Source organism: Haliaeetus albicilla, chromosome 19, assembly GCF_947461875.1.
Source record: "Haliaeetus albicilla chromosome 19, bHalAlb1.1, whole genome shotgun sequence".
Classification (NCBI taxonomy): Eukaryota; Metazoa; Chordata; class Aves; order Accipitriformes; family Accipitridae; genus Haliaeetus; species Haliaeetus albicilla.
The window spans coordinates 15,340,794-15,367,423 of NC_091501.1; the positions used below are offsets into that span (position 1 = coordinate 15,340,794).

The 26,630-nt window shown below is 42.4% G+C and overlaps 1 long non-coding RNA gene across 1 annotated transcript; it reads right to left on the reverse strand.

Annotated features, from left to right (window-relative positions):
* Window positions 1-4,931: 4,931 nt before the first annotated feature.
* On the reverse strand, window positions 4,932-7,965 carry LOC138690010 (uncharacterized). The gene is made up of 2 exons (XR_011328784.1): window positions 7,716-7,965; window positions 4,932-5,651 (listed from the first exon to the last, which is right to left on the reverse strand). It is a non-coding gene; the product is annotated as an uncharacterized lncRNA (long non-coding RNA).
* Window positions 7,966-26,630: the final 18,665 nt, after the last annotated feature.

Genomic DNA, 26,630 nt, shown 5'->3' on the forward strand with positions numbered 1-26,630 from the left:
ACTCCCTCTTTTAAACTAAACACTGGACAGCTGGTTATGGTCTCCTTCCCTCCCTCTGGCCCAAATAATTGCTGAGTCTCTCCCGCACCACGGCACAGCTCCCACATCTGGGCTGGAAAATGCAGCCCCCATCCTGGCAATACGGGCACATGCAGGGAGGTGGGAGGAAGGGCACGTAACCGACTCAGGGCTCCTCCTTTCTGGCCAAACAGCCTAACACCGAGCTACTGCACAGGATCAGAAAAGCTCCGTTTTAAGACAGAACTTAAATGAAAGCAGAGGCTTCCACCGCATTTCACCCAATCTGGTAGACATTCCCAAAATTTTCAGACTCCTCTGGGAAAAGCAAATGTAAGAATGTACTGTTTGAAGATCTTGACTAGGCTTAGGCATAAAGGTAGGCAACAAGCTGTTCAGCCATTTCAAGACTAGGAAGCTGCTCTCCGCATACTGAAATTGATCGTGAGGTTTTTTTGGAAAGCCGATAAGGAGAAAGCTACCCATAAAAGATTATGAGTCACAAGCTGGGGGTCCAAATAGATGATGCTTTGTAGGACTGAAGTTTAGGATATACTTGACTACATTTAATGGAAGCACCACTTTTTCTGTCTTTGGTTTTAGAGGCTGATACACCTCCCTGAGCAGTCCTGAAACCTTGTTCAACTGACAAGGTCACAAAGTTTCGGCACCATATCTCTGCTGGCTTTGATTCCCTCCTATTTTAAGCAACCATACATGGAATGAAAGACTAGCACGCGTTCCTTAGGCAATCAGAGGCATTTAACTTTTGGCTGCGTGTCACAGGATGAGAGACATACCCAACCTCCCAACTTCTCGCCTGAACTCACGCTTCCTTCACGGCTGACATTTCTCCTTCTGCCAAGTCCAATCAAAACCCTATCTCACAACTATCCTGAAAACTGCATTTACAACCAGTCCAAGGCTCCCTAGTCAGTGCCAGCTCTTCGCACACGTCAGGGTGTTTGGTAGGAAGAACGGCCTTATGAAACACACCTGCTTTGGTTTACTGGACAAGAGCCTATTCTCATTTACGAGTCAGGCATAACACTTGTGAAGACAGAGGAATTACTCCTGTGTACGCTAACTCCAAGAGCAAAATACATCCCCCTCTATTCATGCAAAATGTAAACCCTTTCTTTTGCCTTTAGGATAATCTACCACTAGCTCCAAACTTGCTCTGTCCGTTGATTTAGATCACAATTCTGTAGGGTAAAATTTGGCTCATGATGCCCTATACTAATTTAGGAGGAAAAGAGGGGCCTCGCTCATGAAATATTTCAGGTATTATCAGGAAATTGTGGTTACAGATGCAATCCAGGAGCATTTTGGGTTGGTAACCAAGGCAACACTTCTTGCTTCAAGACACACTTTTCTGTTGATAATCTATTGTAATGCCAGTAATTGCAGCTGACAAGGCTCTGTTTGTTGTGAGAGATAATTAGCACTTGAAATAAAGTAACAGATTTAAATAAATTGGGGGGAACTGAGTGGTGTGACCTGATCGCTTTGGAAGCAAACAAGAGCTTTGGGGGCCTACACACTGTGCGACATTAGTGGTGGCCTCAACGGTGACTGAACAATACCAACATTTATTAGGCATTGTTTCATTGGGAATTACAGTGGCTTTCGTGATGAAAACAATTTTTCTCTTTCTCATCCAGGTTATATTTACATTATAAAACACGCTTTAAAAAAAACCAACCACAAAAATCTTTCTACCTACTTTACCAAACATAACTACTGACGTTTTCACGTGCTTGTTCTTTTGCCTAGAATTTGATTTGTTTAAAAGCCAATGTGTTAAAATAAGTAAGTGTTTTGGACAATTGCACACTTTAAAGAACCCAGCGTCACTCTGCCAAGGGTGTGGAGGGAGCATTGTTCATTCAGCACGTACCAGGTATGTCCCTAGGGCCAGCTTCAGTTTGCTGCCAGTTTATTCAAGCCCTGGTTTCATGGCTTGAGTTGTTAACACGGCTCCTCAGTTGATGTTTGTGTTTGTGTTAGCTGGTGGTGTATCTAGAGCTAGACAGGTAAATCAGGGCTGCTGCCTGAGGTGACGCGGGAGCCTGTACTTTGCAGAGGGAGTATTAGCTGGAGGGGAAAGGTGGGGGTCAGAAGCCACAGCAATTCCCTTAGGCTCCACTAATAAAGCCAGACTCGATATTATTTTTTTCTTTCTGTAATTGTGAAACACAACTGCTTGGCTCAGTGGACAGTGAGATGAGGAATACAATCCTACTAAAATTCTGTGCCACGGGGAATGGAAGCATTTTACACAAACCTGTAGCTGTTGAAATGAGGATGCTTCTGGGATGGAGTGACACAACCGCGTGCCTGCGGGCAGCCAAAACTAACCTAGTTAAGTGATCCCCTTTTCCACAGTGCCTGAGCATAATTTTCACATTGAAGCGAAAATGAGATTTCTTAAGAATATGAGTTCGGCTTGTTTACAAGAGAGGAACAAAGGCTCAGGCTACACAGCTTTGTCCAGGCTCACAGGCAAACACATGGCAGAGCAGTGAACTGAGTCCGTGTTGTACAAGGCCAACAGTAGCAGCCCAAACCACAGGCCACACTTCTCTTCCGAAAGCCAGGCTGTTTCGGGCTGAAATGGTTCAGCTCCTTCACAGAATCTCACCAAACCTGTCAAACCTCCTAGCCAGGACATGATATCATATCCAGTGTCAAAACAGAGACTGTCATGTAAATGCATTCATCTCGGGGCTGGCCAGAAGGCAAAATCAGTACCCTCTCAAGATTTGCTCGTAAGACATTAAATGACTAACAATGGCTAGTAACATTGTTTCTTTAATACTTCATCAAAAAGACAACATCTCTGTTATCCTCAAGATAACAGCCACATTATTTCTCCAGCAAACATTAATCGACAGTTCACATCAGAATCATACATTCATTATACATTACTATTCACAGCCCATGTAATGCAGAATAGTCTCAGGAGTCCAAAATTGCATTATTATGTTCTTTCTACAAGTGAGGTCAATGGTTAAAGATACCAGAATTGAATTGCCTGCTGTTTGCTAACCTCTGCTGAAGTTACAAAGGTGGCTAGCAAAGGAGACCAGACTGAAGCCCAAGGGAGTTCCTGCTTCCAAGGCCAGTGGTCAGGCTCTCCCCTGCCAGCTCCCGCATGCCCTGTTTTCCATACAAGTTCGCCACAAGCAATCAAAGAAAGGTGGTGCGTTAAAACTACAAGCTCAGCACATGGATTCCAGTCATCTTCTTTCTTTAGTAATCAGCAATTCAGTTCCACCAGGCAATGTTTCTGCTTTCTAAATGCTTTGAAACACACAAAAATGTTGCATTTATAAGTTATTTAAAAAACAACATCAAATAATGACCTGCAGTAGTTCCCCAGGAATTAAAAATTGCTTACAATTTGTAGCGTATGCAGGATCTCGCTGCAAATCCCAGCCCAGCCCCAGTTCTAAGTAGCTCATAAAAATGGCCTGTTTATTTTCTAAAATGATCTGCATAAAAAGATTAAGCTTATTTATTGTAAAAATTAACGTCTTGCTGAAACAGTAATGACTATATCATCGAGGAATGTTCTTCCCCTGAATGCCTCCCTCGGCAGTGCTGTGCAAGGAGACCCGCATTTATAGTCTCCTAGAATAAAGTTAATGCTCATAAGACTCTGCTCTTGTACGCCTACAGCTAAATCATGGTATCTAGCAGATGGTGTATGTGTGTTTCCTAATGCAATGTCTTGTATGTGTGTAGTTGTCATAATTAAATAATAACTCCCTACACCAGCTCATGTAACAGGAGAGCCACAGCCATATTTCCCATCAGAATGAAGTCGTCAAACCCAGCTTGTGGGTAGATGAAGTAGGCTATAAGGAAACTAATACACAAAGCACCCCATCACCTCCTCTCAGGAATGAAACAAGTTCTTCTGTATGTGGCTCGTCCTTTTTAAAAAGTAAATAAAAACATCTCTGCCCAAAACCTGTCGGATACTAGGGTCCCAACACATCCTTGAGGTTAAGTAATCTATTCGTGTGGGAGAGGAGTCTGGCCTTATGTATTTGGGATTTTCCCTGCTTTTTATGGTCATTGTCACGATGGAGGAATTATGGACATCTGGAGGAGAAATGCCTGTGAGACAAGGCAATTCACAGCTATCATCTTCTTAAGATAAATGCAACAGCTTCTTTTTATATTCCTTTATGGATGGAAGACAGAATGATAGGTCGCTGCAGATATTCATTCTTTCCTTGGCTTAGGGAGAGAATTAAGTTGTTGATTACGCCCAGCAAGAAACATCTCTGTTCAAACTGAGGACAAATGTAACTTATTTTAAGGGATACGAGTTTAACAATTCCAGTATCATCCTTCACTTTGCTGTAAAAAAAATCCTTTTGCTAAGGATACTATAAATGCCTCGAACAGATGAAAGGCGTTTAGCCTTTATTTCATACTAAAAATTAGAATGTGAAATCAAGAAAAGCATCTTTCAAATTTGAGTGCGCAAGTTAAACAGGAGGTAGTGGGAGCTATTTACCTCTTTTGTGTGAAAAAATACAAGGAAGCTTTGGCTCCTGCTCCCCTTTGGCCAGGCAGAGCTTTGCCCGTGGATCAGCCTCCTCCTCCTGCCCCAGCAGGTCACACCTCCCAGTTAACTGCTTACTTGGGAGTGGGGAGGCAGTAAGCAACACCTCCCTGCGGCTTTCTCCTCTATGAGGTGGTACAGGAATAGTTGATCATCTCCCCCCCACCGCCTCCTTCAGCTTCAGAGAACGGAAAATTAAAACTGGGAGTCGGTTCTAAACTTTGCAAAGGGCTTCAACCTCCTGGCAAACAAATCACTCCTCCTCTATCTTTAGGACGCTAATATCCTTTTTTTGGCTCGAAAAATGGAAGACATAATTGTCTAGGACATATGAACGGCTAACTCGGTATTTTTATTTCATACTGTGATCATTTTGCTTCACATGTGTGAGAAAAAAAGAAAAATTCCACCTTGAAATTTCACATCATATTCTCTAATTAAAAGTCAAGGCAAGCTATTGCCACAGGAAGCTCATAAAGACAACAAACCCCCTTTTAATTTTTTTCCCAAAGTTTACATTATAATAAATATTCATGCCATACACCTTTCGCAGTGTAACTGCTAGAGAACACACTGTAATCTGTTTAAGAAGAACATGAATCAGACTGATAAAAATAATTGGTTGGATTTTTCTTTTAATTTTTTTTTAATGTTTTAAATAAAGCTGTCAAAGGTTCCTGTGGTAATGAAGAGCTTTGTTGTTATGACAACTGCTTATTCCTTTTCCTTTGAAGAAGTCTGCGATTTGATAGGCAAAAACATCAGGAATAATTAAAACAAATGGTAAGTGAAGACAAACATCTGCTAGGAAAAATCCCCACCCAAAACCTTAACAATCATCTTGCTTGTGAAGTGGCAAACTTCAGATGGAGCATCTTCACGTCAGCTAGCACAGGGGTGTTCAGCAGCTGCCGGAGGTTCGGGTAACCCCACGTCAGAAAGCCCATCTCTTCATAAGGGGCACAAATACATTATTCGTGTGACTCTTTCTCTTCCTCTCCAAAGTTGTGGTTTAACCCCAGATGGCAGCTAAGGCCCACGCAGCCACTTGCTGTGAGATGGGGGAAAGAATGAGAAGGGTAAAAGTGGGAAAACGCGTGGGCTGGGATAAAGGCAGTTTAACAGGTAAAGCAAAAGCCGCACGCACAAGCAAAGCAAAACAGGGAATTCATTCCCCACTTCTCATGGGCAGGCAGGAGTTCAGCCATCTCCAGGACAGCAGGGCTCCAGCACCCGTAACGGTGACTTGGGAAGACAAACACCATCACTCCGAACGTCCCCCCCTTCCTTCTCCTTCCCCCAGCTTTCTATGCTGAGCATGACGTCCTGTGGTCTGGAATATCCCTTGGGTCAGTTGGGGTCAGCTGTCCCGGCTGTGTCCCCTCCCAACCCCTTGTGCCCCCCAGCCTCCTCGCTGGTGGGGTGGGGTGAGGAGCAGAAAAGGCCTTGGCTCGGTGTGAGCACTGCTCAGCAGGAACGACAACATCCCTGTGCTATCAACACTGTTTTCAGCGCAAATCCAAAACATAGCCCCATACTAGCTACTATGCAGAAAATTAACTCTATCCCAGCCAAAACCAGCACAAAAGTATATTGTTATCAAAGAAGAGTCCTTTCAGAAGTTAATTCTGCTTCTAATAATTTATTGCTCCTCCATTTTAAAAGCAGTGATCGCTTAAAACATGGCCTCCAAGCATTTGGCAAACCATGCTGGTGTCTCTGCGACACGTTCCCCTCTCACTGCAGGACAAGGACTGGGGAATGGTGAGCTTTGGGCAAACTGGTGTGAATTAATAGGTTTTGGCAGGAAGCAGGACTTCCCTTTAGAAGTGAAGGTGGACGTTGCCAGAGTCCTCTAGTGGAGATGGAGCAATCCTCAGAGCACTGGCCAGGGCCGTACTGAGGGTCTTCATGGCTTTGACGAACCATGGTGTGAGCAGTAGGGCTGTCCACAGCTGAGAGCATAAGTGGACAGCTTTGGTGTTGACAGCCACACACACACACACACACTGGATCTCGAGATGCATCAATCAAAAGTATTTCTGTCATCTGGGACTAATGTTAGATGCTACGGGAAAGCACACCGTAGACAAGTACCAAAAATTTGGGAAAGTTTTCCCCAACACAATTTTTTCCCTCATTGTTATCTCATGGGCTATCTTTCCCAGGAGACATGTGACTGTCAGATTTTAGTAATTTCTTGTGTATGATAATTAGTCTGCTCCACTTTACAAACTGCAAGACTTAACCCCATAGATGTAATATGACAGAAGGGATACAAATGCACGTTCCCAGCTCTATAATGCTAATAAGCTCGGTGTTTGGCAATAAGCTGTGATGATACATGCCGCTTGGAGACTGGAATCAGGAGTGCCAACATTCCTGCTGTGCACCTGACTTCATGAGAAATAGGACACTTTGCAGTAATTTCTGTAGCTTTACATGCCAGCTCGTACTGCCAGGCACACCACGATCTCATTTTGCCGTTCTTTGTGGCACACTCTGCTCTCCATTGCTCCATCCTCTGGAAATAATCCAGCACTCTTTAAGCAGCAGAATTTTAACCACTCTCTTGCCTTGCCACTGACATTTAAGAACCTGCATTTTTCATGAAGTCTCTTCTTGATACTGCTGTGCTCCTCATTCATTCAGCCAAGATACTCTTACCAAAAGTGAGGATTTCAACATCCCTACCAAGAAAGTGCAGTCCCTGCTTGCTACCCTTTTCTATGCAGAGAGATTTCAGACATCCAAGAGAAGACAATCTTGCTAAGAAGATGGCAGGATTTGGAAATAAAAGCAATATTTCAGATGTTGCAACTGTGGATTTTTTTCTGAAGGTGCGGTAGGAGCCTACGGTAGTTTAAGAAAACAGAAAGAACCCCCTGAATCTTATTTTCCTTCCCCCCCGCCCCCACAACTGGCTGTATCACCACGTTAACAACATCTGAACTGCCAGGTTGGACACTAGGTGGTGCTAGGACAGTGGTTTGTCAGGAAATTCAGTAGGAAAATTCTGGGTGGAAGAGCACAGTAGGTTGTAAACGGTTACTTGCCAATAAAACATTTGCTCTGGTACAGCTAATCCATTACTATCTGTCTTTGTTAGACTCACCCACATGACTGGACACCATTAGCTGGCAGCAGGAACATCTAATGCTGTCTTTTGCCAACCTCGTTTCCCATACATCCGTAAGCTGTCAGAGGTATAATGCTCCTTTTGCCAATCTGTCACTCTTCCCGTCCCCTCCCAGGAGGACATGAGCCTGGCTGCCTCCTGAATGCAGAGGGAAAGATGCTCAAGAAGTTTTCCTGAGCTAGCCCTCCCGCTCAGGACGGCTACGTGGTCACTCCGCACATTCTGCCTCGTGCCATGCCCGTAACAGCCGTTCGCCTGGTTGTGCAGCTGGCCAGGGTCGGGGAGCTGATTTGGTTTTAAAACAACCATTTCCCACCATGTCCCAAGGTTGGTTTTCAGCCGGATTGGGTCCCTCACCCACCGCATCGCCCACATAAGACATAGGGTGCCGGTGCAGGGTCAGCCCCGCTCGCTGTGACTGCAGCGGTGCCGCCGCTGACCACGAACGCGCAGCCCAAGTCACCGCGGCCACCTCTCCTGGCAACGAAGGTACCAGAACTGGAGAGCTTTGATAGCGGGCTGGCTGCTGGGAGCGGACGGGAGGACCCAGCTTGGCTCCCTGCCCTCCTGAGCAGCCCCTGCTGCAGGGGTGCAAGGCTCAGCGTCCCCCCAGCCACCCGCTCCCCCGGGAGCCCCGGTTCCCTCGCAGACGTGGCATGCATCCTCCTGCAACCGCATTAAGGGTGTAGGGTGCTCTGAAGGTTACGGTGCACGGTGCTCCGAAGGTTACGGCAGCTGCCACACACCGCAGATGTGACAGCGTGCAAAGAAACCCGACGGAGCCACGTTCAGGAGCGCTGCAGTGCCCTGTGCTCCCAGAGGTGCGAGTGAATCTGGTGACAAGAGGAATGAATAACGCTTAGAAACCAATTAGTGAGAAAGGCTTGCTTTCTCTGATCTAGTTTTGACACCCAGCTAAAGTGTTTCTCCTCACTTACAGGGTGCTACACGAGTGAGAGCCCTCTTGTCACACCGTCAGCCCAACCCTCTCCCCCCAGCCTCCAGGCAAACTGCACCCCCAAATTTACAGACAGCAAATAAGATTAATTCCCTGGTGTCGGTCAGGTGCAAATTGGACATAGCTTAGCCTTTTATTAAATATATTCAGAGAAAAAGAAGAGTTTGAAAGAGCAAATCATGTAGTCTTATGATGTGGTCCACCTAAAGGATTGGCTGAAACTGAAAAATTCAAAGGCCAAATCATTCTTCATGCGAACTATAACAATTAGTTTGTCTCTGCTTCAGCCTAAATCCTTTTACCCAAAACATTATGAATAACAAAGGAAAGGGGCCCCGGAGATCCGGTACTTGGTGCTTTCTATTGTCAGAGAGCACTATCTGGAAAATCAGGACCAGTTTAAGGCAAATTTTAAAAAACCAAACCCACCAAACAAACAAACAAAATAAACCTCAAAGAATAAAATGCAATTTCAGAATAACTAACAGCATACAGCAAGTAACCGCACATTCCTGTGAGAGGTGCATTGAACCTAGAGATGATACCTGGCTTAATGGCATGCAAGGCCTGTTCCCAGAAAACAAGAAATTCATTACAACATATGATACACAATACAAGGAGTTGGTGTTTGTTTTTTTGGGTTTTTTTTGTTTGTTTGTTTGTTTTTTGGGTTTTTTTTGGGGGGGTGGTGTTTGTTTTTTATTTTTTTTTTAAATTGAAGCATTAAGCACCACTTTGTGGCAACCAGAAGTTTGTGTAAGAATGCTCCCATTTCTATATTTATCTGGAATGAAATATGTAGTCTGGAGTAGGCAAACAAAGATTTGAAACTGTACTTCTAGGCAAGTGTCCAAGAGGTGTAAACACAAGACTGCTCTGGACACTTTTGAGTCCAAGTTTTCCCTCAAAACTTTTTCTCAGTCATTGGCAGATATCTTGGCACAGAGTGGAAAGAGATCTGAAACCACAGAATTGCAGAGAGGAATAAACATGCTCTCACCCAGGAAAGGCACACAATAAATTTAGCATTTTGACCCTTTGGTGCTTGTGTTATCACAACACGACACCCATCACATCCTCATTCATCACTTACCTGCGGCAAGACAAACATCCTTCAGCGGATAGGGCAGGAACTGGGACGAAGTGGCAGGCTGCATCCTTCCTGTCCCAGTTAACCAGTAACGGAGTAAATGGTGGGTATTTGTAATGGCTCCCTCAGATGAAGATACTGTTGAGATCCAGGTATGCTGTCCCCCAGCCAGCACACTGTACACAGAAAGGCCTGGATCGCCTGGAAGTGAAGACCGGGAAGTTGCGAGGAACACACAGGTGATTGCTAGCAAAAAAAGGTTGATGCTCCTTGTCAAACTGCAGAGCATCCTCTGCATGGGTGCTTGCGGTGGGAAAGAGTTTCTTCCATTTCCTCGTTTCCTAGATTAAACTAAGTAGGAAAGTATTCTTAATAGCAAAGAAGACCATTTGCACGTGGGAAAATTCAAACTAGCTATTGTGATTTATATCTGTGCCTTCGTCAGTCAAATTAGTTTTCATGGATAGACAAGCCTGTGATGGAGCCAGGGATAGTATCACATCAAATAGTTTTACAAAGTCATTAATTACTAAAGGTCAGAACAATATTACAGCAGCTTTCTACGGATTTCTTGCCTTTGCCTGCTCCATTCTTGCTATGTATTCAGGGATCTTTCAAGACAATACAGATTAAAAAAAGAATCTAAAAAAAAAAAGCAACAGTAACTTGGTGACTATTTTGTTATCTAAATAAGTAGTCCCAGATGACCATCTTGTTAATGCGCGCTATAAAATATATTGTCCCTGCTTGGTGGATGTAAAACAAACACAGAGATTTGTGGGTTCTGGCAGTTGCTGCTTGCTCAGTAACACTCATGCATCTTGTCACAAATATAAAATGTAGATTTTTTTAAATATATAAATATTTCCAGCCTGGCAAAGTGATTAAAGACAGAGGTTATCCATCTTCAACTATCCAAAGGTATAAAAATGAAAAAAGGAAAATATTAGCAATAATTCACAAGGGGATGGGTCAGAAGACCCAGATATCATCATGATTTTTAGGCTTCGAAAAAACCAGCAGTTAGCCCGACAAGACCCGGTCACCTGTGACTTCAGGAACCTGTGTATTAAGGACCCCGTCCTCTTCTGGCAATGAAGTCCCCCGCTCTAAGCGCACCCGCGGCCGAAGGGAGCGACGAAGGCCACGGCCCACGGAGCGGGCGCCGCTGCCCGCGCTGCCCCCGCCACCCCAGGAGCTCCGTGCCGCCGTCCAGCAAACGAGCGCTGGCGAGACCACTGCTTGCTGCATTGACATACGCGTTCGGGGGGCGAGCAAAAAGCCCCAAGTGCCGCAGAAGAACTGCGCTGCAGGACTTGCCAAGCCACCGGCGCCTGACGGAGGAAGGCGAGCGACCCACGCGCGCACGCTGGGGGCAAACAAAACACACGCCCAGGAGAGAGCAAAGATAATTACACAAAGCGCTAATAAGATTTGAAGTCCTTTTAGTAATAACCAGCAAAATCAACGCAACCACAGCTGACACGAGCATCAGCGCGGAGTTGCTGAGCAAAACGTCGGGGCACGAGGTGTGGATCTTCAGACACAAAATGAGTCGCTGAGAACCGGCTCACTGACAGTACCCAGCCTGCTGCGTGCATTTATTGCAACGCGTGGGCTTGCAGCAGGTGACTCTGGCGTTAGCAGGGTGGGAAATAGTATCCATGATCAACTCCTCGTAGAGTCGCTCTTAAATGTCTGCGATCCCTGCTTGTTCTGTTGCTTCCCGTTCAGTGGATGAGTGTAACTGCACTGTCATTCTGTGCTCCCCAGGGATATTTATTAGACAATGGCCATCAAATCACCTTCATTATAGCAGCAAAATGCAAAACCTCGAACAATGCAAAGATCTTTCAAGTTTACTGGCAGCACTTGCAGAGAAAGAAAGAGAGTGTGAATTTAGTTTTGGTTTTTGTATCCTGTCATCCTTCAACATCCAAGGGCTTCAGCTTGCTGCAGCCGGACTGTTGAGGACCCCTATGGATCAACATGAAGCCAGAAGACGGTACGAGATGATCAGACAGCAATCACAGAAGCAGACGCTTAAAGGATCTTTTCATTTCACCAGGTGACGGTCCTGATATGCTAATTGAAACAATATCTGTGTCTGCTCATGTGATTTCAAACCACTAAAACTCTGGTTTTGACACAGGCACGATAAAAATAAAGTGTCTTCAAAAGAGTAGTAGTGACCTCATTCAGACATGTTCGTTTTCATGAAAGGTAAATATGGCAGACAAAGTAGTGATGTTAGCAGTTTGTTCCTGGGAAGTAAGGCGGGGAGGCGGGGGAAGAAAAATCATCACATAGTTTGTCTTTCCACCAGGCTGATTTCCTTTAGCAGCCTGAATAAGCAATTGGCTACTAGCCAGCTGCGGTGAATTTGTCCCATGTTTGCAAGATCAGTCAGTGAGCAAAGCTGTTTTCAGTTAATAAATATTTGATTTACAAGGTACAGTAAGTAATAAAAAGGGAAGGGAGTTTAGCTGCTGGGAGATTTGTTTAGCACTTTAGTGGGGATAACTAACAACAAGCTTTGGTTGTTTTTCCTCCTTCGCATGGCCAGTGGGCAACCAACTTTATCAGTCTTGCTGCATTACACCTTGTAGCGAGCAGAACTAACACACTGAGCAAAACAGAGGTGGACTGGGACATACACCATGCCTTGACAGAAACACAGCTGAAGGGAACACTCTTAGATTCTCCTTTCTTCTTCTCTGCGAGTAACCTGTGATAAATATTGCATTTCTCAGTATCATTGGGAAAAATCAAAACTGTTTGATCCTTTCCATATGATATAGGTAGCTATATATGAGAGGGGGAAGGATATAAAGTAGCAGGTACAGAACAGCCAGCAGCATTTTATCAAAGGAGAAAAGACCCCAGAAGACACTAATCAGCTGACTACATAGTCCTGGATATTTTGGATAGAGCTGGAAAACAAAGTGGGCAGACACACAAACACACACACAAGAAAAAAAAAAAAAGCCTTGTGTTTAAAAAAGCCCAAACGGGCTATGATATAAAAGGTAGCCTTTTTTTTTTTTTACATTTTAATTTCTTCCTAGAGTACTGAGCCTCTAGGTGGGGATGTGGTAATGTGGGCAAGGCAGGGAACAGAGCACCAGGAGACCTGAAGTGCAATGCTAAGCACAGGTGAGCGCATTCTGCATGCCGAAGGAACCGACACTTCTGTTCTCAGTCTCTCGTACGCAACAGACCTCCCGTGTGACCACGGGCACATCACCTAGTCTTTCAGATCTCCAGTTCGCCCACTTAGAAAAGGACTGACTACCCTACCCACTGCTCGGGCACATCGGGTTGTTTCACGCAGGCTCTGTAAAGGAGTTCTGAGTTGTGTAGCGGGTACTAAAAGAGCAGCTGTGAGAGTTGCGGCTGCTCGTTGCATATCAAGGACTCCACCAGAAGAGTAACAGCCTCTTTCTAGAGGCTCAGAACAGCAGTAAGGATGTCCAGGCAGCATCACCAGAAATACTGCACATGGACAGAGTTATTGATTTCTAGGATGCCGTCAGTAGTTGCTTCCCCGTAAGTACGAGCAGGACAGAACAAAGCGTTTTCTCTGCCAAGTACAGACTAATTCTTCTGAGTTCTAGCTCTCCAGTCTATACAGCTTAACACTGTTTTACACCGCTTTGCATTTGTCCCCAAAGTTATTCCAGGTGTTTGCCTCGTAAGAGCACAAAGCAAGCCCCGGAGAGCCTGCGGGTGAGGGACAGACCACAGGTCTTACAAAGCAGACTCTGGAAAACGGGCCCCTTCCCCACTCCCGGCCGCACAGAGAGGTCCCAGACCGTGGTACCTGGAGAAGACGGCGAAAGGCGGCCCCGGATAACGCCCTCGGCTGGGCTGGCCCGCAGCTCTGCTCCGAGGGCCGCGCGGGGGCTCGGCGGCTGGTTCGTTCCCCGCCGAAGCTCTCGCAAGAGCGGCTGCGGCGCGGCCGTGGCATGGCTGGCGTCCGGCGGGCGCTGTGCGGCGAGGAGCCGGCCTCATCCAGCCCTGCTGCGGAGGACGCGGCGGCTCCGGCCGGAGACGAGCGGCCCAGCGGGGCGAGCCAGGGCCCCGCACGGCGACCGAGGAACGTCCGTCTTCGGTCTTCCACCAGCACGGAAACCGAGACTTTTAATTCTGTTCCAGACTTCAGGAGAACTTCATGCCGGGAGTTTCATCGAAGCGTGTGCTTCCGCAAAAAAGCTTTAATGAATCAATGTTTCCTGACAAAAAATAGTTTTTGCCAGAAATCCTGTCCAGCTCCCCTATTCGGTTACCTATCTCTAAAGACTGCAGTCCTCCATCTGCAAAACAAGGATAAGAATTCTACCTTCTTTTTATGAAGCACATTAGGGTCTATGGGTGAACAGCTCACAAAATAAAGAGCTATTAAGAACTGGTGCTTTCACAAATGGATCTGACAGCTGCCACGCTAATGTTGGACAATAGTATTCAAATGGGCCAGACAAAACAGTAATTTTGGCATGAACAATCCCGCATTATATTATTATAAGATATCCAATCATTCCCCTGGAATTGGCGTCCAAGGCTGATGCCAAGTGCTTTGGGGAAAGGAGGGAGCAGGAGGAGGGTGTATTTCTTTCATATACGCTTTACTTTTTAATAGCTATTGGGATATCTGCTAAACTAAACTGCAATAGTTGGACCACAAATGTTTATTGTAATAACAGCAACATTATAAAACTGATCAGCCCCATCCTCCAGAAATAGGCTGTGCCTCTGTTTGTTTTTTCTGTTGAGGAGGGACGTGTCCCAGAGGATCTCCCTTTGGGAACCCCTGTCTCGGCATGAAATGAGTAACACGATTTATGTAGACACTGCCAGCTTCTTTCCCTTCTCAGACAGAAAATGGCTTTATCTAGTCAGGTAATGTCACAATAAAGTAGTACAGTAGAAATTTCATCACCGAATGGTCTAAAAGAGACAGATCACCCAATCTATATTTTCACAGACTTTTTAAACAACATGCTGTGCTCAGATGGCAGTCAGCAGTAAAAAGAGGGGGGAAAAAACCCTAAAACACCACAAAACCAAACAATTGATGCTACACTACAGATTTTAAGCCAAATATTGTCATGAGGGACTCATGATAGCATTATCAAAGTTGGATAAACAGGGAGGGAACAACGAAAGTGCTGATCCGATTTAATGACCCTATTAGACTTGCTTTTGGTGAGCTTTTCGAAGCAACTCTTGATTTATCATCTGTTTAACTAGGCAGGATTTGAGGGCAGAGGACGGGCTCCGTTAGGGCTGACAACCCCCTGCTAACAACGTTCAATACGATGCTCACACCTCCCCAGCACATCTGCATCCATCCTACCTCTCCTCTCCCACCCTCACACCCCTGCTCCTGAGCCAGACTGTGTTTGCACGTCCATGGATGGGGATTATTAACAGCTGATTTTTTTAAAGAGAGGGAGAAATGTAGCAAACGTTTCTTTTGCTACACTATTTCAGCTTCTTGCTTTAATAGCATTTCATAGAATCATAGAGTCGTTTAGGCTGGAAAAGACCTTGGAGATCATCGAGTCCAACCGTCAGTCAGAGCCTGTCCCAAATCAGAGCCTGGTGGCAGGTACAAAGCTCTCTGCTCAGTAATCTGTTACGTTACAGCAGGGCTAGTGACAGTAATGCTTAACTGCATGGTTTACACAGTCAGTCTGAACACAGGCAAAAACTGTACTTCCTATAGTCCCTTCATATTTCTGTTTTCTTAAAAAAAAAAAAAAAGAAAAAAGAGAAGGAAGCCTTCGGAAACGGCACAGGAAGTTTCATAGGAAAAACTGGGATACAAATGAGGGGGATTTGGGACATAAAATGTTCAGCAGTGTCACGAATACTCACCACTTGCATCTAACTTGGCACATCTCTCTCAGCTGCGTGACTAAATAAAATAGCACTGTGTCATTTTGATGTTTTCTTGGTTTTGAATACCTGAATACAAAGCCTTAAAAAAAACAACAAACAGCCACATTAAGTACATAACACTACTGTCACATTAGTGTCCAGAAGCTCCACTCATGGTTTCAACATAACAAGGTTTTTTGGTCTATGAAAAACCTCAGTGGATGTTGTTTTGTTTTAAGGAAAAGAACACCACGTACGATGCAGCAGGTTTGAGCCACTTTTGCTCTGTCAAGGAAAGACCAATTAGTGTCTCAGAAAATAAGTCCCTTCCAAAAAATCCAGACTTTTCTTGCAGCTCATATTGGTAACTCTGTACCACACCGACAGTGCCAAAGAGGGATGGGAACGCAGGAATTGGTGATGGGCTTTAGGAAACAAAGAGAAAGGAGGCGTGTCACCACCTACAGAGATTTTTACTTATTTTCAAAGGTGCGAGTGTTTACAAGCTCTCTTCCCTCAAAAGTAAAAGCAGATCTAAAACAAAACTATGTAAGTCACTACTGTCTCAGCTGATTTAGGCAGCTGTTGTTGTCGATGGTATCTTTGCTTCTCGACATTCATGAATAAATTCCTTCATCTTAAACCTTATATGTTTATAAGTTCATGAAAAGAACCCACATGACTCCTTTTATTTTTAGGAGATTGAATTAAATATTTATATTCCTCTGTGTCCCAAATATCAATTACTTCCTTCACCGAAAAAGTACATATGCAATGTGATTAAAAATTTACCCTACTACAAAACAATATACAATTAACTCATACTTTTCCAACTTTCCTTGTCAGACATCCACATCCATCCCTTTTAAACCATGCACACCATCAATACATCCTTTCAAATTTGACAAGTAAGTAAAAAATACAGCTATTATCAGACAACGCATCCACATGATCTCCTGACAGCTACAAGCACACAAGCAGTTGCCGCTGGAAGAAGTCAGCATTTACTAATGTGTGTCAGATACCGGTCTGATTTTCCTAGATTATAAGATTCCTAAAGTACTTTGGCTTCAGAATTAATTTTTAGACAAATTTAGAAAAACACAGATTCTGATCATTTTCAGCATAACCTACAAAGTTCTATTTTAATTTTTTTTTTAAAATTCTATACAATTATATTTGCATCTCTTTTATTCTTTCTGATGACAACTTCCCCCTTCCAAAAAAGAATATCCAGCAAAACCCCTTAAAACTTTATCCCAGTAAAGCTTTCATTATTTTCCTCTTCTTCTGGAATACAGAACATGAAATTCAATAGCAACATTTGCTTTCATCACTGCATTTTTACATGGGAGATATGAGGAATTTAAGATTTTATTTAGAATTAAGTAATAGTTTTTAAATGCCTAGAGAAAGACATCCTCCACAATAACCTTACAATAACTTAGCTATGAAAATCTGTGGTATTAACAAAAAATTGCACAATAAATTACCTAGTTTAAAAAAAAAAGGAAAAAAAAAAAAAAATCAACAAATCCAGCCAGGAAATCAATGCTCATAAAACAGAAGCAGCACTGCAAAGCTGTGTTGGGTTTTTTTTAACCCTACGTCATCCTCAAAATATTTCTTTTTAGAAAGTCTCCTGAATCTCTCTAAAAATTAACTTTAGTGATATGTTAACATTCAGACCGCAGGAGCAGAGAAAGACTGAGAAAACAGTATGTGAAATATGTAATGAAAGGCTGTTTGTAAATACCAGATCCTATAGCAAAATACAACAGTTAATCAAAATTTGTCTTCTAGCACAGAAAGTTAAGGGGTGCTTTTTAATTATTTTTTAAAAATGTAAGAGCTATGATACAATCAGACATCAACTGGTCACAGTTAAAATGGCATAAATTAATATAGATTTTCTTCCAATGTGCAAACCCCTCTATACCAGCAGAAGTTATCTTTATACCTATGAGGAAAGGGATCCTACTGCTTTAGTATCAGACAGGTTGAAAGAGCTACACATTTTCTGTTCAAATACCCCTCCAAGTTGAGAAAAGTGAAGCTTTTTTTCAGATACTTAGTGACATCATGTCACTAAGCAGTGCCTTTAAGAAAGCCCCCATACTGCTTCTGTTGCTTCTGCTGCCCTCTCAGATTTAATTTTTTTTTTTTTTTTAATTTTTGCTGTTAGTAAGGGCTCAGACCAACCTAAGAACCACCACATGGCTCTCAAGCAGAAGAAAACAGGAAAAACGAGGGGAAAGGAGGAAAAGATTCTTGAGAAAGAAACTCCCTAAATCTCTTTATCTGCGTTCCTGCAACACACACACAGTGTGTCATTTCTCAGTTGTGGATCTGAAGTGGCCATCGTTTCCAAGATGAGGGGAAGGCAACTGCCTGACCTGTTGTATACCCCCCCCTATGATGGAGAAAATAAGCATTAAGAAGTTTCGTGGATCAGGGACGAGGCGCTCAGCGGTATCTCTATACAGATACCTGAGCTCCTACTGAAGTCAAGAAGCAGAACTTCTCAAGTGCTCATGTGAGGTTGATCACGTGCCTCTTGTATTCAGTTTTGGAAGATCGCAGGGTTGTCTCCACTTCCCTATTTCTGGCTTCCTACAGCCTCTTCTAACATAAAATAGAAGGACTTCCCATCTGGATGGGTCTTCTGAAAAGCAATAACAACATATGACTTGATGATTTCCAGCAGGAGTACAGAAGAATGCACAGTGGAAAAATGTATCTTTGAATTCATAATTTTTTGAACTTATTTTCATTCTCATTCTATGAAAAATTCATTTGTGCTATTAAAAACTGTTGTGGCGGAAACCCAAAAATCCAAGCCAATTTCATAACGGAAAGCAATTAAGTTGATTGCTGAATGATAAACACCACGTCTTTCTTCAATGGGGATACTGTTCTTGAGTAAGCAAACTGTTTTTCTGTTCATGAATTTAAAAGAATGCATCATAAATCTCTCTCTCAAAAGTTCAATGGAAAGCCAACATTCATTACCGAATTCTTCTTGAAAGTCTGAGCCACTTAAAGAGCTTACATGCTAACAATGGGGGGAGAAAAAAGGCAAACTGACTCTTACACAAAAATATTAGGATTAGAAAAAATGTCTCTACAAATCCTGACCCATGTTTTTGCTTTCCAGCTGTCTATTTGTTTTTAGGAATGAATGTCTTCCTCTGGAATCTGTAGGCTGATTTAAGACTGGAATGAGAAAGTCACTATGAAAGAGACAGTTACTGTCCTGCATTTAGTTAAATGGCAAAGTTCATTTCTTAAGTTAGACAAGAAAAAATGGGCAACAGAAGCTTATTGATTTATTCCCTTGGTCCAGGCTATGTGAACTATATAGGTTAAGATCCTTTATTCTGAAAACCAAACCAAACCAAACCCCATCACAAATTGACTATACCAGTCTAGAAATTCATATTGAACACAGATAAATTTATTGCTAGGCAAACCTTGAAAAGGCTTTAAGCAGGAGAAAAATACACAGTTAAATCTGCAATACAGACCAGTTTTGAAAGTAAGGTCAGGTAACAGTCTGGGGCAATAATTGTAATTTGCAGATTCCTGGATGTTAGTATTTTTCTGCAGCAGTAAAGTCATGAATGACAAAATGCACACCTTACTATGGTATAATAATCAAAATCTGAATGTAGTTCTTAGCTTCTGTAAACCATACACATTACAGATAAAACGTAGGAAATGTTTATTGTTGTTACTGGATTTTTTTACAAAATGCTTATGGCAGTTTTAGGACTTTATGGTTGAAAAATCCCATAGGTCACACCACACATTCATGCTAACCATACTGGCCACACCCAGACCCTCACAAAAGACTTCAAGTCAAGCCGGGCAGCAAAATGAAACCAGGTATTAAACCCGGAACAAGGAAGGGTCCACCACAGTCATGATTCTCGTGATGTAGAACTGATGTTATTCACCAACAGCTAAGGTGAAACTCAAACCACGTGAAATGATGCTATCAAAAGACATTAGCTGAAAAAAAATTTTAATTGCTTGGAATGTGTGATATTTCTCTTTTGTTTCTCAGTACTCTTTTCTTCATTGTTTCAAAAGGCACCAACAATTTCCTGGGGTTAGAGACACGCCATCTGTTGTATTCGAACAGTATACTGAGAAGTGAACCCAGAATGTAATCTGAATCTTTGGACACACTAAGGAAATTAACAGGGACACTGAAAAAAGTGAATATCCTCAGAAAGCTGTTCCTCCCTTCACCTCTCTTCTGTACAGGTCAGGCTAAGATTTGACTAAAGATAATACAGTATTTAAAGAAAAAAATAAAATATTTTTTTTTCAGTGGGAAAACCCAGTGTTTTTGATGCTTCATAGTGTCAAGAGGCAGGAGGAGCTCTTTGCATTATATCTTTAGAAAGAGATTAAATAAGACATAAATGTGGAATGGAATGGTTACATGGAAAGTAGTGAACAGTGCAAGCTACAGTAGCCACTATCAGAAAGGCTATAATATGCAGAAATACTGGATGATTAGGCACAGCACATTACTAGGAAGGTGCTCCAACTCAGGAGCCCCAAAGCCAGCATTTTTCATGCCAAAAAAAAATCTCAAAATGTTTTGTGTGAAAGGCTGGCTTGTAGTTCGCTGACAAATGGGATCTGGGTGCTCAGGATGATACTTCACCCAAACTGGATTTTCACAGGGTGCTCATGAGTCTTGTAGATCACACCTCTGAAAAAGCAGCCAAAACGGGCATCTTAACAGCCGGAGTCATAGAAGTGACCCTAGACCTGTCCCCCTCTTCGCTTACTTAGTCAGCTGGCTGCAGTGCATTTGAGGAAGATCAGCGCCTTCAGCAGTTCTGCACACAACTCCGTCTTTGAGAGCTCCTGTACAAGGGACATGCTTCAACTGTATTTATTGTAACCAGCTACAATTCCCTGCAAGCTGCAGCTCACTTGCCAGGTTTGCATTTAAGCAGAGACTAGGTTAAGCTATTTGGGAAGCTCCTAAGACATGTACACTGCCAGATAATTTAAAAAAACAAAAACAAAAACAAACCCCACCAAATTAATATGGCTGCCTGACATGACTCAGCAGTCAAATATTTTCATTCAGAGATATTTAGCATTAAAATTCAAACAGACCCAGATGTCATTAGCTATTTATGAGGGAAAGAATCTCAATTAAGTATTCTTGATTTGTTAACAATTCAAGTTACAATGGAGCTTTTATTTCCCTTTAATTGTAAGCAAACAATATTATTAGTACTCAAGGCAGACAAAACAGCAGTATTATCATTATTCATTTACCATTATTATAAAAAGTACAAGAAAAAGCAACAAAACCCCCCAACCTCAATCTCTTCCTCCACCCCTCAAGATATCCTTTCTAATCCTATAAAAGCATCTGTCTTTGATTTCAAGTGGAGTACCTGCTGTGCAGGATGCAATGCCAATCCAATTTGTGTGTAACAAAACCAAATGGGTTGAAATGAACTCTGCATTTTAAAGATGTTTTTGTTTAATCATTACCGTCACTCCTCTTTAATGAATGCATTAATCAAGCAAAACTTCAAGCAAAAACGGAAAGGCTCATCTCAAGAAATGAAAAAACAAACAAACCACCCCCCCCATCTTCACAATATCCGCTACTGTCAAACACTGTTACACTTTCCTTTGGCAGAACTTCAAATGCATATTACTGTAGGTTGTTTGGAGACATTAAATAGAAGCAGCAGCTCCCTCCAGAAAGAAGTGGAGGAGGAAGCAGGTGAGCTGCGGTGTAGTCTCAGCTCCGCTACTGAGCTGATTAATGACCTGCTACACAGGATGTACAGCCCCGAGTTTTCCTGAGCACCCTCCTCAAATGTCCTAGAATTCCATTTTATTTTAAGGAAGTAACAAGAACGGTCAATACTGTGTTGTCAGCAACATGTAAAAACTATGTACATAACTTTTATTCAGCCCTTTGAAATTAGTTTGTTTCAAAGCTTGGTATCAGTAAGAAGAATTTAATATTTTGAAGATTTCCACCAGACAATAAAAAGTCACAGGGCTGGCCTAAAGAGAAACTTGGTTATAGAAATCAGAGTACGTAAATGCTCACTTCCGACAAATTCAGTCACACCCATTATTTACCTTATGATGTTTATCCAAATTTTTGAAGCAGGGATTGAAGATGAATTTGCATGGGAAAATACCAGCAAAGAACAGAAAATGGGAGAACACCACAGCTTTTCCAGCCTGGCATTCCCACCATCTCCATCACCCAGGCAAATTTAAGGATTTATTGAAATTTAGCCATCATGATACACTGGAACAAGCCAGTTATTTCACAAATAAAGTGGAGATAATTCCATATAACTTTCTCAGATGAAAAATGCATTTTATATGAATGTTCTTCCTTTATAAGAATTTTCTTTGTTGAAATTGTCATATTCTTTCATCAAGGTAATATTTAAAATCCATTACTTCTCTCTTGCTTCATTTGTACATCATATTTTTTCCAAATGGTGGCAGTGACCAGTAGAAATGCCTTAAACAAGGTGCCACATGCAAATGTGAGGTAAAGAATTGCTGAGAGCCGTACCAAAGTTGCAATGTTTCTTCAAAAGGTTTTATTACAGAGCTAGATTCCTTTCCAGGAGGAATTATCCAATAGCACTCCATTAAAGGATCATAAAAATTTTAAAGATGTTTTATGATTAGGCCAGTGACCTTTACTAGAATTTCTCCCATGGCTTCCACAAATTTTATCTCAATGTAGGAAAAAAACCCCCCAAAACCAAAAAAAACCAGCAGAGGAACAATCATATTGTTTAAATTAATTCATAGATTGACAACAAAAAAAGGCAGTGTTTCCAGTAGCAGATAGACTAAGAGGAATATAGTAATATTACATAAAATTATCATAAATTATTTTTTTTTTCCTAAAGAAAAAAAAAAAGAAATGAAGTTAGATTTTTATGTGCTCTCTTGATCCCTGGAGGGCTCATCATCTTTTTTCATATTTCTGAACAAAACTAGGGAACAAAGTTGGCTATACTGATGCACAGTGGATAGACATTTTGCTGTTCTGATGCTACTAACTAGAAGATCAGCTAGTGCCATTTCTGGAGTTACCAAGTGGGCAAAGGACAGCTGCCTTCTGCATGCTCATACAATAAGCAGTCATTAGACAGGGCAGGGCAAGAAACATCTTCCATCCTCTGATGTAAGGGTCTAAAATTCACTGATATTGTTATTCTATATTATGACAACCACAGAACAGGTCTTTTTTATTCATTTATTTAAAAATGTATCCCACTCAGAAATATTCCAGAAAAGCCCACTCAGTCAGAAAAATGGGAGACTCTGCTCCCCTGATGAGCAGTGACTGAATCTGATCAACCACCAGATTCAGAGAAGGGAAGGAGGTGGCTGCTCTCAGTCTCAGTACAGACTCTAGATGAACCAAGGTACACATGAATTATGCATGAAGTAATTTGAAAAAGTTGTATAAAAAGTTTAATTTGTAATTATGTCATTAATTCTTTTAGAAAAAAATCTGTCACCTCTAGCAATAACTTTTATTTATTTACCAGTTATTCCAGTGTTACGCATTCAAAATAATAGCTAATATTTTCCTTACTCTTTCTTCCAAATTCTCCATTTGAAAAGCAATTAAAAGATATCCCCAGATATGCTTCTGAGAGAGACTCAATTCCCTGATTTCAGTTGTTGATAGATACGACGCAACATCACATAGCGGGGAAGAAAAAGAAAGAGACGAGAGAAAGAAGTCATCCCAGCCTTCTGTCAGGCACTTTACAGCATAATGAGCTATGATGAAAAACAAGTCGAACGCTGAGAAAACAAGAAAGCTTGGAAATTTGATCTTACTGACGGGATCGGGAGTAATTAATTATAACCCATGTGACCACTGGATGTCCCCACTGTTCCTCAGATGCAGCACAGACAGCATCTACCAGCAGATCTGACAAAGAGCAGGGAGTGTGCAAGGACACAAGTACGGGTGAGTCCTACAGAAATCAAAATCCCCAACGCGTGCAGATACGTGCCCACAAGCGCGGGAGCAAACCGCAGAGCGGGGGGACAGCAGAGCACACGCGCCGAGAGAGAAACGCTCTTTGAAAGCAGCTTCCACCAAGGTCGCTTGGTGCCCACCCGGTGCTCAATAACGCAACAGCGAGCGAGGCTGGGTGACAGGTCCTCGGAGGGAGCTGGGAAAGCAGAATTACTTCCGAGGGGATGTGCAGGAAGCCTGGATTAGAGCGTGGCACGCAATGGGGCAAGTGGAAGAGACCCTCATGCCGTAAGAGGTGAGAGGAAGGGCGAGCAGGAGTAGGGATGCCAGCAAAAGACCATCGAGCCGCTGCCGGTCAAAAGCATCCAAAAGAGCCGAAATAACAAGAGGAGATCTGTAATGCCATGGGGTGCTCTTCATATCAAAGCTTTGAGGGCACTGGTGGGAAGGCAAAGGAAAACAAAAACAAACCCCAAAATATACCAGGAAGATGACTACTACACATCCTTCTTTTGATGTCAGGTCATATGAGAAGTTTAAGTTCACATAGGGGTGTAGGAAGCAGAGGTGTTAGCATAATTTCATTTTTATTTCTTTTGTCACGTGACAAAAAGCCAGACCCAATTCTGCCATCAAGGAAGGACCAAGTGCCTTGCTTACTATGATAAAAAGGAAAGAGTTCATCCTAATTTTTAATGGAAGGAATTTCCTACTGATAGATTCAAAAGCAAATTTCAAATCAATGACGCATCTATTTTGCAGACTTAGAAAGCTCAAGCTCTGACAGCTCATGACTTATTTCACGCTTGTAACGAGAGGTTACACCACAAAAAGCACCCAATTCCTCCTCTGTCCCCACCTCCTTTTATTAGCACAGCTCACTGTTGTTAGATGTTATGGAACATAAGGGCAGCAGCTGCTAATACAAAATAATATTGGAAGAGTTTCACTCTGTGCAGGTGATTTGTGAGTTTATTCTCTCTCCTCCATCCTTTCTCCCCTTCCTACCACTTGGAGAAGCCTGAGCAGTGAAGGGTCTGGGCCACGGCTGACTTCACCTTGGACTTGAAAAAAGCAAGGCATAAAAAACCTGCAAGAGCACGAGCACTAGCAGAGAGATACTAAAACCAAATATAAACTGAAAACAAGTACCTAAATTGCACGTTTCACTAGAACACGCTAAACTGGCAATTAGTATTATGTTAGTTATTATTAGTATTCTGATTAGTTACAGAAGCTATTGGGACGAACAGAAAAACAGAACTAAGGATAACTCCTTCAGCCTGGATGCTTGGAAGGGTTTACCAGAAGGGGTTTGTGTTTTGTTCTGTATTTTTTTTCCCCTCGCTCACCGTTAGAAGGATGACTGGTCTGACACACTGGGGGTATTCTTTTGTTCGGATTTCAGATGCTCACAAAACAGAGCTGCACAGAAAAGGCAGCTTTTTTAGGGGGAGAGCCCTAGGGGAGGGAAGTGCATGAATATATTTGAATAATAAATTAATTTGAGAATTTCATGGTTTGCAATTAAATTAATTAGGTACTCTGAGTTACTGGCCAGTGACTCTTCAAGCATGTTCTACTCTGTTTAAAGTGATATATATACACAAATGTGCCAGAAAACCTAGATAGCTTTTGTTCCCTCCCCTGGATCTCACCTATACTTTCAGATCAGCAACTGACCATAATACATATGCTTTGTATGAAGAATGAAATGGATAAAGTGATTTGCTGAGATTTCACAATAATAATAAAAAATTGGTACCTGTTAGGCTGACTTCTCATAGTCAACACTCTCTTTTGCAGCATGTTGTCTGACAGAGAGAATTCATTGTGTATGTTTCAGCCTTCCAAAAATAAGAGTTACTATCATGACTCTTCATCCAAAGATCTGAGATTGCTTAAAAATGTCAGGGATGCTTTATGACAGCTGTTCAAATTCTGAGCAGTTTCTTTATAGCTTTTGGCTCTAAAGGAGGATAAGTAACATCCCAAGACCTGATTACTTTCACAGGTTTAAAATGGAGACTGTGCACTCTCATTTTCAGACTCGTTGTTGGAAGCTAGTTCTCTGGCCCCTCCCCCACTCTCAAGACATTACATCTCCACTTGACTCCAAGCTGAAGTCAAGTAAGAGTGCTCTGCACTCTCCAGCACTCAGCTTTTTGCATCTTAATCAGGTGCTACAATTAGAAGTTAGCCATAATTAAGGCCTATGTATTTTAGGAAAAGATAATAGGAAAAAAAATATCAAGAAACAGTTAAAATCCCTTGAGCCAAACATTTGGGGGCCCAAAAGTTCAAGATCCCATCCACTGTCTTTGCCCTAGAGCCCAGAGAAGGAAGAGTTTAGCGTAAAGTCTTATGGCTGTGATAGTAAGATAGACCCTTTGGAATCAGCCTGATTCCTCCAATTTTAATATTATCATGGTTTGAAAATTGTAAGACCCACTATGGAGTAATAGAAATTAAATCTTTAGCCATTAGAGATACAACTAAGCCCCATCAGTGTTTACAAAGAATTACCAGACTCATAGGAATTATACTTGGGTAAACAAAACAAAAACTATTGAGCCATTGATAGGGTCCTCCCCAGTGCCTCCACAGAAAAGGTTTTGTGCACGCAAGCTGGAAGACAACTGAATGGAGAAGTATTAAAAGGTGTACACGGAAGAAAAAAAATGGCTTAGGCCAAGTTTGCTCATACCTTCGGCATATTGGAATATTGGCCATATTCTATGGCATTTGTTCCTTATCAGCCATTAATTTAACAGAGAAGAATTTGGCCTGGAGTTGCTACAGTTATCTCTGATTAAGTTTTAGCTAATCTTGTCTGCATATATGAAATCGCTGTGTAGTCCAGCCTGAAACATTCATAATGCCTTGATAGAGCCCTTTAAGCATGATAAACTAGAACAAGACTACACAGTAAAT